This window comes from Heptranchias perlo, chromosome 27 (assembly GCF_035084215.1).
Source record: "Heptranchias perlo isolate sHepPer1 chromosome 27, sHepPer1.hap1, whole genome shotgun sequence".
Taxonomy (NCBI): Eukaryota; Metazoa; Chordata; class Chondrichthyes; order Hexanchiformes; family Hexanchidae; genus Heptranchias; species Heptranchias perlo.
In genome coordinates this window covers 32527137-32548493 of record NC_090351.1, presented here as the reverse complement: position 1 = coordinate 32548493, position 21357 = coordinate 32527137, and the positions used below count along the sequence as shown (strand labels likewise).

The 21357-nt window shown below is 43.5% G+C and overlaps 1 protein-coding gene and 1 long non-coding RNA gene across 2 annotated transcripts in view; one reads left to right on the top strand and one right to left on the bottom strand.

Annotated features, from left to right (window-relative positions):
* Positions 1-12619, bottom strand: part of LOC137344541 (ras-related protein Rab-7b-like) — a 39548-nt gene extending 26929 nt beyond the window's left edge. The window contains exon 1 of the mRNA XM_068007588.1: positions 12351-12619. The gene's annotated coding sequence lies outside the window, so the exon portion shown is untranslated. The remainder of the gene's footprint in view (positions 1-12350) is intronic.
* Positions 12620-17585: 4966 nt separating this feature from the next.
* Positions 17586-21357, top strand: part of LOC137344545 (uncharacterized) — a 59780-nt gene continuing 56008 nt past the window's right edge. Inside the window, exon 1 of the long non-coding RNA XR_010968380.1 lies at positions 17586-17718. This is a non-coding gene — a long non-coding RNA (uncharacterized lncRNA). The remainder of the gene's footprint in view (positions 17719-21357) is intronic.

The window sequence follows — 21357 nt, the reverse complement described above, 5'->3', positions numbered from 1 at the left end:
ATTAAATCAAAGTGCTATATAAAAATATACACACAATGTATGACTTTAAAATGGGAAGTGAATTATATTTGTGCATCCTGATCCAATTATCCCACGACATTTAACTCCACTTCATCTGAAGACTACACTTGGTCTCGACTCTACAATTACGTTTGAATGTTTATAAATTATCCATATTTCGACTCACTAGATGTAGAATTTCCCAGGAATCAATTACAGGTGATTTCTCAATAAAAATGTGGGAATTTTACAATCATTCATTCGTCCATCTGAACATCACAACATGACGACATGAATTTTACAAATGTCCTGTCCTGCCATCTTTGCCCGTGTGGGACTGGGCCTTGAGCACAAAATAAGCCCCAAAACTAAATAAAGCTCCCTAGAAAAATTGCACTAATAAATGTTACAAATACAGTCACTATTTGGGCAAGATACTTTGAACCCTCCCTGCCCATCGCTCCCACAGACCCATCAGCTACCTGAACTCTCCCTGCCCATCACTCCCACAGAATGATTGTCCATTGTACGTCTCCAGTCTTTCAACAGTCCCATCAAAACGGGACTAGTCCTCGTTGTGTCTGTGCTATTTCCAACAGACCTGTGTGACTGCCCCTGGGCTGAGGGGACATATTCCCCCATTGGGACTCAGTCGGCGCTGTGCTGGGAGTCAGATCCCGCTGCCTTTACATTGTGTGAAACCAGTTCCTGGGTTCTAGGCTGGTTAATCCGAGGTACACTTTTTGTGAACAGTTACCGAAGAAAATTGTCAGCAAACTGGCTGCACCAGGTCACAAACTCCCTGTAAATGTTCACTGGTCAGCTCATAAATCACCCATTGCTGCCAGTGAAGGTATTTAAGGGAATCAATAATACCACAGCTTTTATGGAGCTGTCAGTGTTTGTGGAGCTGTAACCTTCCATGAGTCAGCGCCTCTCGGAGAGGAGCAGAGAAAGGAAAAAGCTGGTGGGGAGCAAACAATGTTTTTTTAATGAAAAAAAAATTCTGGAATGTTCCCATGGCAGTAATCTCATTTTAGAAGTCAAAGGGCAGCTATCAACCTCTTGAGTTTTGCTTTCACTCTTTATAACATCATCTGAACCCTTTAATTAGATTACAGTCTTGCAAACACTTATAGGTTCCAAAAGCTCTCTACATTTACAGCTTTACTGCATTATATCAGGGTCATAATTAGAATGACCTAACAGATGTAAATTATTTAAAGCAATTCTACCAATGCTATAAAAGAGTCAGAAGATTTTTTTTAAAGAAACAACTTTGGTACTTTGCTATTTATTAATCGCAGATATTCAGGATGAATTAACAGTAAACCTTTTTAATCTATGGGCAGTTTGGTGTTGAAAGAACTTTAACCAGTTATGGTCTGTTTGGACTTTTCAATATTTCCATTCTAGGTCTGTTAATGCGTTACTGAATACTATTAAGAATTGGTAATTTGTTTTTAAATTCGTTATATTTTAAAGGTCGGAATGCCAAATGAGACTGTCAATTTTTTACATTTTTATAACTGGTTTGTGGTTTGACCAGAGCTTATTAAACGATCTAAAGTGAAGGGCTAGACTATGCCGAGTTAATCCAATGTATGGTCAAATATAAGATTCAATGGTATTTAATCATTGCTAAAACATATACTGGCAGGGCTGCCTTTTACTATGCTCAATATCTGGTAGTAAACACAAGACCAGGCTTCTGCCTGAAACTTCTTTGAAGAAACATTGATGAGCAGAGCTCAATTGTTTTGGCCGTTAATCCATTTTCAATGCTGTTACTACTGATATACTGTCCCTCAGTCACCTGCAGGACTTCAAATGTAGCTTTCCAGAAACACGTATAGCTTTGGCTTGCAAAATGTTCTTTGTGGGAGCAAATTGTTCCTAGGTAAGAATATTATATTTGAGGTACTAGAAATTGATAGATGCATTTTTTTTTATTCGCTCATGGGATGTGGATGTCGCTGGCAAGGCCGGCATTTATTGCCCATCCCTAATTGCCCTTGAGAAGGTGGTGGTGAGCCGCCTTCTTGAACCGCTGCAGTCCGTGTGGTGAAGGTTCTCCCACAGTGCTGTTAGGTAGGGAGTTCCAGGATTTTGACCCAGCGACGATGAAGGAATGGTGATATATTTCCAAGTCGGGATGGTGTGTGACTTGGAGGGGAACGTGCAGGTGGTGTTGTTTCCATGTGCCTGCTGCCCTTGTCCTTCTAGGTGGTAGAGGTCGCGGGTTTGGGAGGTGAAGAAGAAGCCTTGGCGAGTTGCTGCAGTGCATCCTGTGGATGGTACACACTGCAGCCACTGTGCGCCGGTGGTGAAGGGAGTGAATGTTTAGGGTGGTGGATGGGGTGCCAATCAAGCGGGCTGCTTTGTCCTGGATGGTGTCGAGCTTCTTGCGTGTTGTTGGAGCTGCGCTCATCCAGGCAAGTGGAGAGAATTCCATCACACTCCTGACTTGTGCCTTGTAGATGGTGGAAAGGCTTTGGGGAGTCAGGAGGTGAGTCACTCGCCACAGAATACCCAGCCTCTAACCTGCTCTTGTAGCCACAGTATTTATATGGCTGGTCCAGTTAAGTTTCTGGTCAATGGTAACCCCCAGGATATGTTGATGGGGGATTCGGCAATGGTAATGCCATTGAATGACATGGGGAGGTGGTCAGACTCTCTCTTGTTGGAGATGGTCATTGCCTGGCACTTGTCTGGCACAAATGTTAATTGCCACTTATCAGCCCAAGCCTGGATGTTGTCTAGGTCTTTCTGCATGTGGGCATGGACTGCTTCATTATTTGAGGGGTTGCGAATGGAACTGAACACATGCAATCATCAGCGAACATCCCCATTTCTGACCTTATGATAGAGGGAAGGTCATTGATGAAGCAGCTGAAGATGGTTGGGCCTAGACACTGCCCTGAGGAACTCCTGCAGCAATGTCCTGGGGCTGAGATGATTGGCCTCCAACAACCACTACCATCTTCCTTTGTGCTAGGTATGACTCCAGCCACTGGAGAGTTTTCCTCCTGATTCCCATTGACTTCAACTTTACTCGGGCTCCTTGGTGCCACACTTGGTCAAATGCTGCCTTGATGTCAAGGGCAATTATTCTCACCTCACCTCTGGAATTCAGCTCTTTTGTCCATGTTTGGACCAAGGCTGTAATGAAGCCCAGAGCCCAGTGGTCCTGGCGGAACCCAAACTGAGCATCAGTGAGCAGGTTATTGGTGAGTAAGTGCTGCTTGAAAGCACTGTCGACGACACCTTCCATCACTTTGCTGATGATTGAGAGTAGACTGATGGGGCGGTAATTGGCCGGATTAGATTTGTCTGCTTTTTGTGGACAGGACATACCTGGGCAATTTTCCACATTGTCGGGTGGATGCCAGTGTTGTAGCTGTACTGGAACAGCTTGACTAGAGACGCGGCTAGTTCTGGAGCACAAGTCTTCAGCACTACAGCCGGGATGTTGTCGGAGTGCATGGCCTTTGTTGTATCCAGTGCACTCAGTCGTTTCTTGATATAACGTGGAGTGAATCGAATTGGCTGAAGACTGGCTTCTGTGATGGTGGGGATATTGGGAGGAGGCCGAGATGGAATGTATTGCAATTTGTGGCCAATTATGTGTTGCATAGTACACAGGAAATAACATTTTTGCTATTATCCTCCAAAATTATTTGGCTCTTGTGGTGTTAACAGATGGAAGCTCCACTTTAAAAAATGGAGGCACATGATAGAGATTTAAGGGTCAATTTTCCTCTGCACTGTGCCTGGGGCACACGTTCCCCAGGTGCAAATCAGAGGTAAGAGGGACAGAGATTTGTAACACCAGATCTCCAAACCCCTCCATGTTGCCCCAGTACGTACAGGCTTTCCCCTGAGGGTGGGCATGCGGGGCACTTGTGCCCTGACCAGGCATATGCATGATAATCCTATGCTGTGAGGTGGGAGTGATGTCGTGACGCCTCCAGCCTCACTTTCTTGGGACTCTCCTTGGCAGAAGCCCTGTTGTACGGATACCCACTGATATGGGCCTTACTCCTTATGCCCAGCCTGTTCAGATTGGAAGATCTCAGCAGTGCCTAGATGCAAACATTTGGAGTGAATTTGAAGATAAGTTGTTTTCTTTCCACGGGCCCTGCAGGATGAACCAGGTGGTGGAGGTCTTCTGGCTGCTCTCCGGCCTGCAGCACCAGTTGACTTTCTCCCCCTTTCCCAACGCATTTGAGCTCCTCCACCTGTAACCCTTTCTGCTGTGCTATGTTGTGCAGGACGCAGCACATGACTATTATTTTGCACACTCCCGCTGTGTACTAAGGGGCTCCCCCAGATCTATCCAGGCACCTGAAGCGCATCTTCAACATTCCTATGGCTTGCACGATGACGGACCTGGTGGTAATGTGGGTCTGGTTGTACCGCTGCTGTGCCTCGTTGGTGAGGTTTCTCACAGGTGGCATGAGCCAGTCTGCAGAGGGGTAACCCTTATCTCCAAGGAGCCAGCCCTTAAGTCTGTCTACTGTGCAGAAGAGGTCCGGGGTGTTGGACTCGCGCAAAATGAACACGGGTTAAACCTGGAAATGGGCGTATTGGAGCTGGGATGCGATCCCGCTCCGAAAAGCTGGTACTTTAACCTCCCACCTGCCATAACCCACCTGTTCTTGGGGGTTAAAATTACCCCCATGGTGGACGAAATGGGAAAGTATTCTTTTTACAAGAGCAAACATCCCTCAGCTCGATCAGCGCAGCAATACTAAAATAAAATAAAACTTTCTGATACACCACAATCTCCAGCATATGTGTTGTTTGTGGCTCCCTCGTTAAGAAAAGGAACCATTTTAAAAAAAAACAGCCCTCCCTGTACACACTTTCTGTTACAATATTGTTTTTTGTACAACTCTCGAAGAGAGTCTACTGCAGGGAGAAGTACCCAAGAAACATTCAACCTCTCAACTGATCTGAATTGGCTTAATTCTGATCTACTCGAGTGTTTCCAAACTTGCCAAGTTCCGATTAATTCACCTGTCGACTGCGTAGAGTTGAGGTTAAAAAAAAGCTGCTTCAGGTTTCATGAGCACGGGTGAAGTGGATTCGCCCTGGAAACTGAAAAGTTTTATCTTTGTGAAACCTTGTGGGGAAACATCCCGATAACCGCTAACGATGCAGCACCGGAGAGTTTCCTGTTACCATGCATCACGGGCAGGAATTCCTAGGATTGGGTTGAAATTCAAGGAATTCTACGACAGACACATGACCCATAGAGTGTACAGGAGTGGGAATTCTAAGTGCTCAAAGGCTCTGGAGGATTTGACGAATCAAACCCTCATGGGCGTGCTAGGAATTCTAGTAGAAGGTTGAATAAACACAAAGTGGGTGAAGAAACCTGAATCCAAAGATCAGATTTAGGGATGTGGGAAACTGAATGTGAAACTGAATCCTAGTCTAAAAGTTAGAGTTGAATTCCCCTGTAGTGATACTGTTTTGTTTTAATGTGTAATTGAATCACGATGAACACATTACTAGAGTTTCAGTAGCGTTTAATGCTTCAATTATGGCTTTTATCAACTGCAAACAAACACGGCCAAGGTGAAGACTGTGGTACCACAGCTCTTGTTATTCAGGAATCCAAACCTAAATGAAAAACAACAGAAGCCACTTCACCAGAGCCTCGATTTTATATGGGCGCAATTTCGACTTTTGAAATGTGCTGGTCTCTCACCATGACATTTGGGGTCATGTGCTAGGTGTATTTTTTCACATCCTTTCTGCTTTTATTTCCTCCTTTCATGGAAGAGCTGTCTCCTGCTGGGGTACAGTTCCACAGACACGCTGTGGTTCTTCATGTGTGAGCCTGAATAGTGTCGGCAGGGTGTTCCAGCATAACCCCAATCCTCACTAACCCTGCTCCCGTCTTCACCAGATTCCCTTTGCTCACTACATGTTGGTGACGTTGTCAGTGTAGCAGGAATATTTCCTCCGACCACTATTTCTAGCAAAATTGCGATCTTTTAGAACACTAAAAACAACAAATGTAGGAAGTCTTCACACTATCTTAACAATGTTACTGATACATAATAACCAGAGGAAATGTCCCCCCTGGTTCCACAAGTTCACATTCTCAGGGGCCACCCAGTCGCAACCAGAAGTTGCAACCTTGTTTAATATTTCTCTTCCCATCTTTCCTAATCTAAAGACACAGAAGCCAATTGTAATACCCCATCCAGTGCTAGCCCCTCTCCCGCTCATCCCACCCTCCTTCTCCTCCAGTCCCCCGACAGTGACCCGAAATTAACCTCCCGCTTTGCCAGTGAGCAGCCTGAGGACAGGCAGCAGGCATCCGCAGCCTGCCGGCCTAATTTAAATGAGGCCCAACTTTCGATCGGGCCTCGGGCCTACCTGTTCTGGTGCCCACAAACTGGGCCCCATGAATTTAGCATTGGGTCTAATGCTTGCACAGATTGAACGCAGGCCGTCCCCTGCTAAATTGGTATGCTTAGCACCTATTTAACCCACGGAAAAAGGGCGTAAAGCATACCAATTTCGACCCCTCAGGGTTCACAGCTGCAGCTTTCTTTAGCCAGCTCTACTCTGATATCAAGAATTTAAATGCAGCGGTTTACCTAAACAGCCTTTTATCATTAATGTAGTTTGTAGGGTGAAAGATGCTAAGTGACCTGACAGTGTAACAGTGAGGGCACTCGCAGTCCGAGTGTGAGCCGACAGTGTAACAGTGAGGGCACTCGCAGTCCGAGTGTGACCTGACAGTGTAACAGTGAGCGCACTCACTTTTCAGTATGAGTAGAGCTGATAGTGTAACAGTGAGGTCGCTCACAGTCCGAGTGTGAGCTGACAGTGTAACAGTGAGGTCACTCACCGCCCGAGTGTGAGCTGACAGTGTAACAGTGAGGTCACTCACCGCCCGAGTGTGACCTGACAGTGTAACAGTGAGCGCACTCACTTTTCAGTATGAGTAGAGCTGATAGTGTAACAGTGAGGTCGCTCACAGTCCGAGTGTGAGCTGACAGTGTCGCAGTGAGGTCACTCACCGCCCGAGTGTGAGCTGACAGTGTAACAGTGAGGTCACTCACCGCCCGAGTGTGACCTGACAGTGTAACAGTGAGCGCACTCACTTTTCAGTATGAGTAGAGCTGATAGTGTAACAGTGAGGTCACTCACCGCCCGAGTGTGAGCTGACAGTGTCGCAGTGAGAGCACTCAGAGTATGAGTGTGAGCTGACATGTAACAGTGAGTTCACTCACCGCTTGAGTGTGAGCTGATAGTGTAACGTGAGTTCACTCACAGTACGAGTGTGAGCTGACAGTGTAACAGTCCGATAGAAATAAAATTGTGAGAGCTGTAAAACGGGCTGCTGGTTCGCTATCACCCATTTTACACTATCGAGCAAAGTCAAGATCTGATCCCTAGGATGCAAAGCAAAGGAAAATAGGCCCGAAAAAATCATAACAGGAATATAATCGCTGGCAATGCTTAACATCGCACAGCTCCTGACAGTTCATAGCAACCTTTCAAAGTGCAGAAAGTAATTTGATTCTTTTTAGTTCCACATGTGTGCAATCAAAGAGACTCAGCATTCTAGGAAAGGCAGTCTTGCTGTTTCTATATAGAATCATAGAATCATTACAGCACAGAAGGATGCCATTTGCCCCATCGAACCTGTGCCAGTTCCTTGTAAGAGCAATTCACTTAGTCCCATTCTCCCGCTCTTTCCCTGTAGCCCTGCAAATATTTTCTCTTCAAGTATTTATCCAATTCCTATTTGAAAGCCACGATTGAATCTGCTTCCACCACCCTTTCAGGCAGCGCATTCCAGATCATAACTACTCGCTGCGTAAAAAAGCTTTTCCTCACCAGGCCTTTGCTTCTTTTGTCAATCATATTAGATCTGTGTCCTTTGGTTCTTGACCCTTCCGCCAATGGGAACAGTTTCTCTTTATTTACTTTATTTAAAGCCTTCATGATTTTGAACACCTCTATCAAATCTCCACTCAACCTTCTCTACTCTAAGGAGAACAACGCCAGTTTCTCCCGTCTATCCAGTAACTAAAGTCCCTCATCCCTAGAACCATTCTAGTAAATCTCTTCTGCACCCTCTCTAAGGCCTTCACATCCTTCCTAAAGTGCGGTGCGCAGAATTGGACACAATACTCCAGTTGTGGCCGAACCAGTGTTTTCTAAAGGTTCAATGTAACTTCCTTGCTTTTGTACTCTATACCTCTATTTAAAAAGCCCAGGATCCCATATGCTTTTTTAACCACTTTCTCAATGTGTCCTGCCACCTTCAAAGATTTATGCACATATACCCCCAGGTCTCTCTGTTCCTGCACCCCCTTTAGAATTGTACTATTTAGTTTATATTGCCTCTCCTCGTTCCTCCTGCCAAAATGTATCACTTCACACTTCCCTGCATTAAATTTCATCTGCCACGTGTCCGCCCATGCCACCAGTCTGTCTATATCCTCTTGAAGCCTATCACTATCCTCCTCACTGTTTACTACACTTCCAAGTTTTGTGTCATCTGAAAATTTTGAAATTGTGCCCTGTACACCCAAGTCCAAGTCATTGATAGATATCAAAAAAGGCAGCAGTTCTAGTACCGACCCCTGGGGAACACCACTGTACACCTCCCTCCAGTCCGAAAAACAACCGTTCACCACTACTCTCTGTTTCCTGTATTGGCACTGTTTTAATTCACACTTGAGTTTACATATTCTGGTATCAGAGACGTAGACCAGATTTGAATTAAAACAGCACCGAAATTCCTGGATTATCAAGTAGGAAGTGTAAAGCAGCCAGTCCATTTCAGGGAGGCCTCAAGACATTGGCCAGAGTAATAGTCACACACTTGGTGGATTGACCAATGTCACAGACATCAGTTCGAGACTGAAAAGAGAAAGTAGCGTAGAAACTGATGGCAAATGTTATCATCATAGCCACTGGCAAGACTATGCTAATATATAACATAGAAAGAAAGAACTTGTATTTATATAGCACCTTTCAAGACCTCAGGATATCCCAAAGCGCTTTACAGCCAATGAAGTACTTTTGAAGTGTAGTCACTGTTCAAAATGTAGGAAACATGGCAGCTAATTTGTGCACAGCAAGGTCCCACAAACAGTATTGTGATAATGACCAGATCATGTTTTTAGTGATGTTGGTTGAGGGATAAATATTGGCCAGGACGCCGGGGAGAACACCCCTGCTCTTCTTTGAAATAGTCCCATGGGATCTTTTATGTCCACCTGAGAGGGCAGACAGGGCCTTGATTTAACATCTCATCCGAAAGATGGCACCTCCAACAGTGCAGCGTTCCCTCAGTACTGCCCTTGAGTGTCAGCCTAGGTTTTGTGCTCAAGTCTCTGGAGTGGGATTTGAACCCATATCCTTCTGACTCAGGTGAGAGCGCTACCACTGCGCTACGGCTGACACCTATTGGCATAAAAGAAAGCAAAAGTAAGAAAAGACAGTTGAGCCTGTCAACCGTGCCCTGTAGAATCTGTTCAGTCCATTTTCACCATCCTCCTGCATTGACACCAATGACCATTTTGCTCAACCCACATTAAACCAGAGATTTATTTGACTGAGCTCACTTTCATTGCAATAGATTGCACTTTAGTCTACAAGTTAGCAGCTCTAAGTTTGCAGCACTCCTTACACTTTACATCACATTTAGCTTGAGGTTTACTTAATTTACAATCATATTTCCTCATTCTCTTTTGGTTCAGCACATTTTTCCCCACCAATTGCCTTCGTTATTTCAGAAACTGGAATCATATCCCCTTTAGTCATTTTTCCAGTGAACAACAGATTTAACTCTATGAACTGCTCCTCATAGCTTGTTGGTTTAAGATGCCATTCTACTTGTCCTTCTTTGAGCCTGTTCCAAATGCCTCTATTACTTTTTTGTGATTCTGGTGAACAAAAGTGGACAAAACGCTTCAAGTGTGATCTCACTAATGCTTTGTAGAGTTCCAGTATAACCTTACTGCCACACTATGTGGTGATCCTGTTTGTTCAACTAATGTGCTCAAATATTGTTTTTGTTGCACTTCCAAACTCATTCTATTGATTGTGATTCTAAATCTCCCTGAAAGTCAATTTATTTGGTTACATTGGATGACTTGGCCAAAATCCCTAAGCTCACTACAAAAGATATAGGCCCTGAAATTCCATGCAGGTTCTGCCATAACTGCAGCAGGAAACTGTCTGACCATCCAGGAGATCCAATTATTGGACCTCTTGGATGGTCAGACAGTCTCCTGCCACTTCTGTCTGCTCCACCCAAAACAAATGGTGGACGTGGGGTGGACCCAAGGGCAAGGACACCCAAAGACGGAGGTTCCTGCTCCTAATCTTCAGTTGGGGCCCAGCGTTTATATGGCGGCTGATAGGCTGAGTGCGTTGAGGCGTACCGGCCTCCTCACGGAACGTAAGTGGGCCCCACTAGTGGTGTCAAGACCAGGCAAATTGGCTGGACCCCCAAAGCCCAGCAGAATTATTTATGGAACATTTTTTGGAGATCGGCCCCTGGCGCAGGGGGCAGATTTTTTAAAAATTCATTCATGGCATGTGGGCGTCGCTGGCAAGGCCGGCATTTATTGCTCATCCCTAATCGCCCTTGAGATGGTGGTGGTGAGCTGCCTTCTTGAACCGCTGCAGTCCGTGTAGTGAAGGTACTCCCACAGTGTTGTTAGGTAGGGAGTTCCAGGATTTTAACCCAGCGACGATGAAGGAACGGCGATATATTTCCAAGTCAGAATGGTGTGTGACTCGGAGGGGAAGGTGCAGGTGGTGGTCATTGGTCATTGCTTGGCACTTGTCCTGCGTGAATATTACTTGCCACTTATCAGCCCAAGCTTGCATGTTGTTTAGGTCTTGCTGCGTGCGGGCATGGACTGCTTCATTATTTGAGGGGTTGCGAATGGAACTGAACACTGTTCAATCATCAGCAAACTTCCCCACTTCTGACCACTTCAGATAAGATGTTTGCCATGGTTTAGAGGGGAAAACTGGAAAACCTTTCCCCAAGAGTGAAGCAACGCCTGAGTTTCCATGAGGGTGGGGCTGGCGGACACCAGAGATGTACCTGAAGTGGCGCTTGTGCCCGACTGCCCCACGCTAATGAAGTGCTCTCTCACCCACTCTGCCAACTACAGTGGGGTCAGCGCTGGAGGACACCATCAGGAACGGTCTTGTGTAATCGCTGGGATCACAACCCAAAGAATTTCATGGCCTTAACCTATTCTTTGGTCTTCTTTCCTTCCTAATAACAACCACAAAGCACTGTCTTCTCCAATTGTCAAGACATATCTGCCAGGAGAAGGAACTGGGGATGCTTTATGTGGCTCTTGATTACTTGAAAGTTGATTTAATTAACATCATGGCCTAGAAATTCGGCCGCGCAGCACCTGTTTTTCAGGCCTCCTAAGCCTCCAATATAGCCGGCAGGAAGTGCATTCTCATTACAAGCCAGAAATGCACTGCCTGCCATATTGGTGCAGATTTATTAATTTAGCTCAAAATAGGTTGATCACCAAAAATTTGCATTTTTGATAAAAGTGTCCAGTCCTCCACCTGTGAATAACTTGATTTAAAATCACTGAAAATGTCTTTAAAAAACTGTACTGAACCATTTACTATTTTCATTGGTGTATGCTAGTCAGTTTCTTAGTAAATTAAATATTTTTTTGATCAGTAAAAACTTTTAAAACATGGCTACTAGTGCCTGTGTGCCTATGAAAATGAACTCAATTTGAAAAGCCTTTCTGAACCAGTGCAATTCGTGGAATCTCACAATTGCGACCTGGGGGCATGATCAGTTTGTGGGAGGGGCCTGAATCGGGCGAATTAAATCTTGAACCAGCATAAAAGATCGCGCAAAACACGGACGTAAGTGGTTCTGGGCATAACTTACTTACGTTTAAAATTGCCCGATTCTTTGCGCTGGATCGGCCAATTCTGCCTGGATTGCCCTGATATTACTGGTGTAAACGAACGGAAACACCACCCCCAAATATTTAACATGACAATTTAATATTGAGGTTGACTATCTGGTCATTGTCAGATAATGTTATGTCAGTGAAATTATCTGTACAGAGACAGCCCAGTGACACAGGCACTGACATGTAGAGTTTCAGTAACCTATACCACATTCAATAACATTGTCAGGCATAAAGTGACAGATAAATTCCTTTTATGACTGACACCAGTTCCTAAATAGGAATCAGAAATGGGAGATAGTGAAGTTTGAAAAAACCCTATTACCTAATTACAAATAAAGCCTACAATGGTGAAAGAAGCAATTTCCCTAAGATTGTTCTCCAGCTACTTACAGTTTGGCACATTCCCACTGCAGTTCTTGACAGGATATGAAGAGGTTACGATCGGCACAGAAATCTACAGCAGCACTTCGGAATCTGATACCTTCAGTCCCATTTTACTTTCAGTTCATCTCATGGGGTAGGATTGACCACTCGGCAAATAGCACCCAGATATCGGACCTCTGTCAAACAAAGCACTTCTCAGAGTAAGCACAAAAGCCGGTTTGTTCAGATTCAGATGACTCTGCCCTACTTAGCAACAGGGGTGTTTCCCAACAGACAGCTGCTGCATCACTACAGCAGGGTGGAACAAAACCGTCACTGGCTTACTCACTGCATTAAAGGGGAAAGCTCCGAGGTTAGGCCAATAACCTGATTGTACAATCTCTGATGCAACACGCACAGAAATGACATAATAATAAGCCTTTATCATGAGTAGATTAGAAGCAAATTGAGCACATTCTTAAATATTAGTTATAAGCCTGTTGATGTAGCTGCTTATAGGTTTCTGCAGGGGCTTGGACATTGCAAGCTCCTGAACTCACTTGCTTCCATGCCATGGACAGCCGTAGATCACAGATACAAAGAGGCCCAGGATCATTATAAGGATGGGAAAATGGCTCCAAGCATCTTCTGCACATGTTTGTGCTTGTCGCACCTTGTCAGGTATAAATATTCCTGCCTCACTCGCAATTGATTAAACTTCACATTCATAAAATAGTAACAAGGGATGTACCAGTGAAGAATTAGTGAGGGGGGGGGAGGGTTATGAAAACTACCAATCAATAATCAACAGTCAGCAAATAGCTACTGATAATACAACTAACAAGAAGCATGAGGGTTGCCAATGAAATGACTGCAAATAGTTTTTCAAAACCCTCTAGGTCCCCATCTTATTTTCTCAGTAACCCAAGGACATCGTACTGAACAAGGCTTCATACATAATAAACACATAAAAATTACATAATCAGAGCAAAATTATTAATACTTGCCTTTTCAATGTTTGAAATCTGACCAATAACTTCAAGCATTTTCCACCATCAAGGTTTGCCCCCCTTTCTGATGCTTGGGATTTTGTGTTAATAACAACCCAAATCTCCCCACGACTATCCCTCCATCAGTTGAATGAAAAGGCTCAAACAGGCAGCAGAAGACTCCCAGAATGCACTAGTCCCACGCTGCAACCTCCCAGAATGCAGCATAAGGCTAACATTCGTATTTAATGGATGGGAAATTATATCAAGCATCAATCTGATATGTTAACCCTTGTGCCCAAATTCCCTGTCACACAAAGTTCTGTTCTGGGAGCACTACATTGTGAAGTTCACCCCAGAATAGTAGTCAAGGGTGAGAAAAAGCTTTTAAGCCCATTAAAGCTCATCTCTCTAGTAGGCTGACTCTCTTAGCCTAGCATCCAATTGCATTTTGAGTATCCCAATATCCTTGTGTTTAGTACAGTGTGATCTCCAGTGCTGACCATGCCAAAGTATGCCGGGTCAGGGGGATGAGACCTCATTTAAGTATGTCTTGGTGGGCGCTTATGCCACCAGAGGTACATCTTGGTTGTTCACCAGATAGGGAGGCTGCTCAATGTGATGATGACACTGCTTTGGGGGAAGAGTGGTGAGACCCCCCTAGAAACCTCCTCCCTGTGTCCCACAAACCTTCGCCCCCTTTATATGGGGGCCATAAAAGCTTAAAAAATTAAAAATCTTTAGGGATTCAGGCCAAGTCTCAGGCTCAGACCCCCAGGTGGGCCTCATATTTACAGCTGGTACGCCTGATTTCACTCCGTATACTGGCCTACCAATTCCGCTAGGCTGGGGACAAGAAAACTCCTGGTCTGGCAATCTCAACCCTGGTCACACCCCCTCTGATGGCGGTGACCTCATTTGGGGGAAGTGGAATCTTCATCTAATTCCTAACCCTTCCACCACTCTCTTATTGGACTTACAACGGAGGAAGGTTTACGAATTTAGCCCCATCCTTTCTAATGTCTATATTAAATTTACTTTTCACGAATTTCAATTTATATCCAACCAGCCTAACTTACTTGAAATAATATTCTGCGTTTATTTGATCTATAACATTTAACATTTTCTATACTTCATTGAGTTTTCCACTTAAGCCCTCCTCTCTAAACTGTACCGCCTCAGCTTCTTTAATCTTTCCTCATAGCTCATCCTCTGTGAATAGGGCCTGTGGCAAATTAAAACCTCTACAAATCATTTCTCTGCAAGAGATCTAATGCTTAAAAAAATCAGTTACAGTGTCGAAGTCTCCAGAACTTTCATTATTCCTGATTAGGGAGTTCTAGTGTCCTGGCCAACATTTATCCCTTAACCGACTCAGCCAGAACAGAGTAATTGGTTACTTATCTGACTGCTATTTGTGAGACTTTGCTGTATGCAAATTAGCTGCCATGTTAACCCACTTGAATGCACTTCAAAGGTAATTAAGTGGCTGCAAAGTGCTGTCGGACTTCCTGTGGATGTGAAAGGTGCTTTAAATGTAAGTTTTTTTCTTCCTTAAAATAAACTTCTGCAAACCTCATTAGTTTGGAATTTGCTGAAACTATGATCCTTTGTTCGTCTAGAAAATTCCACGGGGCAATGGAATCAGACCATATTTATACAATGAGTAGACAGCAAGATACATTTTGACAAAAGTTGTTTTCAAATCAATAGCCACAGGCTACACTATTTGTACAAAAGGCTCTGTTTATAAAGCTTGCTGTAGATTAGTTTGTGCCTCGCGAATGTTCCACATTTCATCGAGCACTTCACAATCCCTTTGGGAATTGACCTCATCGCCACATACTGCCAGGTTCTACATCACCTCCCTCAGCTGATATTTCCTTTCAAATTCTAAAATAATGATAGATTCAAATGATGGATTCAGAGTTAAATCCTAATGCGTTTTGTTGCATTTATAAATAAAATGATGTTCTCACTCACTCTTTAATTCCTTCTATCATCACTTAGCAGTGAGTTCCAGCACAAATGTGCAAATTTCACAATGAATTTAAACGCCTTACACTTCAGGGGTTATACATTTTGGTCACATTCTGCACATTGCTCCATCTTGTCCCTTGACGATATTGAAAGGTATGGACAAATTGATTAATGTTAATGTTTAATCCTAGTTCACTGGATAGCAATGCAGATTGTCAGGATCAAGGAAGATGTTGATATTTGTTAATGACTGAACATTTTCTTTGGCGCAAATATCAATCATTAGGCTTCTTGGCCTTCTCTATGTGCCCGAAAGGTATTGAGGACAGCTTAAATTGCTTCATTCCAGGGCAGAAAATCAGGAGCGGGCAGAAATGACTGCTAATTTGTTTGATTTACATGAAGTATCCTAACCTCTCTTTCAGAGAGTGATGTAGGGGCACAGGTCTAATACAACCATCTGACAATGAGTTGGTAATCAAACTGCCCGCCTGGACATAGGTCCCCAAAAAGCAGGCAGTTTATACACACTACAATCACAGAAATACATACATAGAAATACAGAGAAGCTACAACAGGGAACAGGCCATTCGGCCTAACCATTTGGTGTTTACCCTCCATGCGAGCAAGTAGTTCTAATCTTATTTATCCATCCCATTTATATTGCCAGGCTTGGACAGTATGGGCTTCATACTAAGACATAAACCCCTACTGTCAGTATGAAATGTCACTTCTTGACTGTGAGCTTGATATACTTGTATCAGACAAGCATCCCTACAATACCAACAGGTGCTTAGGCCAATCTGCAGGTCTCGAGGCAACAATGTGTGGTAGAGAGTCATTTGATATAATTGTTTTTGCTGAGTGTTTGTACAATTAGATTTAAGAGGTCCAAGATCTCCAGCCTCCATTAGAGTGCAAATACCAAAGATATTTGGGTAAATAGAAACTATCACATTTTGTTGCAACATTAATAACTAGAAATTCTAATTATTGCATAAACATATTACAATTTTAAAAAGGAAGCATAATAGCCTTATAATATAAAAGAACCTTTTTTAAAATTCATTCTTGGGATGTGGGTGTCACTGGCAAGGCCGGAATTTATTGCCCATCCCTAGTTGCCCTTGAGACGGTGATGGTGGACACTACTTCTTGAACTGCTACAGTCCATGTGGTGAAAGTTTTGTTATTCTTTGTCACGGTTTGATACAACTGAATGGCCACTTCAGAGGCAAGTTAAGAGTCAATTACATTGGATTGGGACGGGATCCACATGTGACCCAGACTGAGTAAGGACGGCAGGTTTTCTTCCCTGAAGGACATCAGTGAACTAGTTGGGTTTTTATGACAATCTGACAGCTTCATGGTCACTTTTACTGATGGCAGCTTTTCATTTCCAAATTTTTAAAACTGAATTCAAATTCTCAAACTGCCATGGTGGGATTTGAACTCATGTTTTCTGGATTATTATTCCAGGCCTCTGGAATACTGGTCCAGATCCTAAAATCTACTCATTATTTTAGATTATATGCGCAAGTATTCATACTCATTACAGTCCACAGTCTCAGGAGTTTTATCCGCCTGTTCTGCTGAGGTGGCTTCCCCTTGAACAAGTGTTAAAAGTTTAATTTTTCTTTACCTTTTTATGCCTCTATAAAGGCTGCTCACTGCGCCATCCAGTTGCCAATTAAAGATATTTGTATCACATTAATACCGCCAATATGTGGCACAGATAAAGCACTTAATAGACCATGCCTAAGAAAAGCAATGAAAAGTCAAAGGAAATGAAAGGACAATACACTTTCCAGCTGGGGCCCAAATCTGAGTGGCAACCTGTGGAGATGGTGCCATTGAAGATGGAACACAATCCCACTCCAACCGTACGAAATGATTAAAAAGACCTTCAAAGGACGCAAAGATCATGAAAAAATAATCACAAGCCCAAGTCTGAAGGAGTTTAGGAAAAAAACAAAGTTTAGCAAAATTAGGACGTGCTCCAAATCTACGGGGGAAAATGTCCAGACGTCTGTGCTTCGGGTCAGTAGCTCAGCTGATGTTTGGTCTAGCTTTGAAATATGTAGAAAGCCGCAGAATTTTCGATATTTAAAAAGCTGATTTATGGTATTAAGGTACAGGCCAATAAGAATGGTCTGGGAAGATAGGCTGTCTATCTATCCTATGAGAACTTTGATACGATTTCAGAGCTGGTGCAGATATTTACTTGGGTTCAGTGCCTCCTTAAGCAGTCCGGTCACCTGCTTCTTACAAAGTTCACTCCCGCTGCCCTACAGCTACGAGTAGGTACCAGGAACTGGACGGGGTGGGGGGAACAATGCAACTCCCGTGTGTTCTGGACTGGATCTCTGTGTCTTACATACGTGTACTCTTTCAATCTCTCTGAAGGCAGACCAAGTTAACTCCAGGTGAGACAGCATTCGGTTTGATTTGGAAGCTGCTTTATTTCACAGTAGGAAAAGCATACAGAACGCTAAGTATGATGAGAGACATTTGGTACAATCGATGTAACTTCTGTTCACGTGCAATAACAAAAATAAAGAACACATGGGGGGTGAAATTCAACTCTGGGAGGGTGCAAAACAAATGGTTGAGTAGGATTGCCAACCCTCCAGGATTGGCCTGCAGTCTCCAGGATTTGAAAACTAATCTCCAGGACGCTGCTGCGAGCAACCAGGGAGAAAAATTATTGGGCATTAAAAAAAATTGTGTGTTTTTTTCAATTTCTTTGAACACTTCTGTTTATTAGTTATAAAAACATTGGAGATGGGGAAAAAAGGCTGTTTGACTGACAGTCAAGAATCACCCAGTTAGGAAATGAAGAATCTTTTCGCTTTCCAATTGGCGGTGCTCGGAGAGGATGGACGTGTTGGGCGACCAATGGTGGGAGCGTGGGGGCAGGGCACTTGGAGGCAAGAGGTCATGTGATGAAACCTCCAGGAATACATTCAACCAGAGTTGGCAACCCTATGGTAGCAGATTGACCGCCCATTATACACACCACCTGATTTTTCAAGGGAAATGGGCAGGGTGTAGAATGGGCGGCTGATCCTTTATTGCCCGTTTTGCACCCCTGCCAAAAATAAACTTCACCCCCGTATGCCAGTCCGCTTCAGATACCCCCTTTACTTAATGTAAAAGTACGACCTCTCTCTGATCCTCAGGGCGGAGGTTCTCCCCTTGCAAGTTGCCTACCTTTTTGGTATTTGACCTGATCTTTAAAAGCCTCTCTCTTGGCTCACAGAGGTCAAAAGAGTTTGTCAATGCCCAAGTGCTAGCTGCCTTGTTGAATGGCCAGACATTGCTAGTGAATTGCCAATTGTTTGGTGTCTGAAAGAAACAACTTTCCATCTCACATATTAATTACTATTTGTTTATCTATGGAATCACAACTCAATATGGGGCTGTCCCAGAAAGCTAATGGGGTAGATTTTGGTCTGGGCTCCTTTTCGGGCCCACACTTGGTGCTGCGTGGCAGGTGCACTCCCAAATCAAGAGGCCTGAGGATCAATGGAAATCTGTCCTCGGGCCTCATCAATATACTCGGCGTGAGCTGTTGGTACTGGTCACACCTCCACCGGCAGCTCGCCCGAGCAAAGCGGTCAGCGGCCCTCAAGTAAGTCCCGGGAAGGGCAATCACGACTCTTGTGAAGTTGGAGCATCACTCCTGTACCTCCTTGCTCCACAGGATGGTTTTAACCATAAAAAATTAATTCTTATTGAAGTTACCTGGGGCTGGTAGTCATGGGGGCTGCTGAAGCGGCATTAGACCCCTAATTTACATATTTAAAGGGGCCTATCGCCTGTTTTAGGCGTCCGCCCGGGACACCCAGCCCCATGAATTTAGCAGTGGGATCAATGCCTGCGCAGGTTGGGCACAGGGAGTCCCACTGCTAAATTGGTGTCCGTTTTAGGCCCGAAAAACAGGCACAACCAATTCCTACCCTAATATCTTTTAGGCAGCTTTTGCGCAGAACAAATTTATAAAATTGCTTATGATTAAAAAATTTTCAATGAGAAAATGGCCAAAGAATTCCAAACTATGACAAACGAATCTCTCTGCCACTCAAATAGTTAATATGCCAATCTCAGAAATCTCTGACAGGCAGTGTCACTGTCTTTACTTCCCCTGAGTAAAGTAGAAGCTATTGTTTATTTTAAAATGATTGCTTTGGTTTACCATCTGATATCAGTTTCTCTTCAACTAGAACATGACACCTGTGATAACTGTATTCAGCTTTATCCCACTTCCACTTGTTTTCAATTGCTGTTTGAGTTCTGACACATTCAACATGTGAACATGATTCAGCACTTCTGATCTTCAGTCACACTTTGTGATTCATCGCATAATCTTGTGGATTGAGAGAGACTTCCCCTTTCTGTTACCAGTTTAAAGGCACGCTGTCTTTAGCATTTTTTTTAACGTCCTTTAACAAAACATAAATCATGTTGAAAAACACCATTGAATGATTATCAAGTGACACCATTGTGACAAAGATGGTCCGTCGCTTTTTCAACATTTCTCCTTCTCGACGCACGGAAAAATGTTTTGCCAAAACTTTTTCATAAGTAGCCCTTTAATCATGTGTTATGTAACCCTGGTGTGTTCCATATTGAGATTTTACATGCAATTTTATCAGTATGTCCTTTTACAGTATTACTTACTGTCACACCCTTCTTATTATGTACATTGTAAACTGATCAGAATCCTCGTGAGTGATGATCTTTCATACATTTATAGATGATAGGATTTGAAATGTGGTCAATTGTGCCACTCCCATTGGTTAGACTCTGAAGTATGTAAGTTAAGGTTCTTGCTCTGAATCATAATGCAGTTGTGCTGATAAAAGGTTCTCAAGCAAACCAGTTAAACTTCATAGCTTCAGCTTTTTATCTGTAAAATCTGTGTTGTTTAATGTAGGCATGGAACAGGTTGAATTAAATGTATCCTTCAGTCGCTAGTCTCTTGTCACGAAGGCTTCACACCAACTGCACTATCACGGTGTAAAGTGAAGGTTTATAGCATTCCCAGGATGTTAGTTATAGAATCATACAGCACAGAAGGAGGCCATTTGGCCCATCGTGTCTGTGCCTGCCCTTTGAAAGAGCTATCCCGTTAGTCCCACTCCCCTGCTCTTTACCCTGCATATTTTTCCTTTTCAAGTATTTATCCAATTCACTTTTGAAAGTTGCTATTGGATCTGCTTCCAGCTAGTTGGACTAGGAACTTTTTCAACTTGAATTTTAATCTTTTTAATGTTGGCAGAGAGCTGACTGTCAGTCTAAGTTAACATTAAAATTTGAGTGGCATTCAGGTGTTAGAAACACATATGCCCAGGGCACCAATTTCTCTGGCTAGAGAGCAAAAAATATAAGTTGGATTCATCTGCTCTGCATTGTTGCAAGAAAATATCAGATCTAAATCGGTACCTTTGGCATAGCAACAGCCTTAACAACAGAATGGGAAGTAATTTACCTGCGGTCTGCTGGGATGCTAGCAGCGGCCCGATCTTGGTTCACTCTTTACCAGCGGGCTACTCCCGCAACACCGGCTTGATATTAATGAGGCCTCAGGCCTAATATCGAGGGATTCTCGGACCTAACCATTCAGGCACGGGGTACGAAAGTGGACGCAACCGAATTTCTAGGCCAGGTAGTTTTGAAATCCTGTACCATATGTATTGTCCTTTCTGTTTACAGTGGTGGTCAATATTTATCTAACCACAATTCCAACTACTTCAGCAAAAAAAACATGAACTGGATTAATCTGGTTGCTAACCACACAGATATTTGTTACCTAAACAACTCCACCCTATAGCAACACACATCCTGTCTAACTTTAATTATCTGAAGCTGACTGGAGAAAGAAAAGAAATAATTTGCATTTATATAACGCTTTTCACAGCCTCAGGATCTCTCAAAGCACTTCATGGCCAATGAAATATTAAAAACCTGATACGCTGTCATTGCTGTTAATTGTTGAAGGTATGATGTTGGAATGTTTAAAAAGTAAAAAAAAATCCACCTTGGAAACTTAGAGAGAGTGG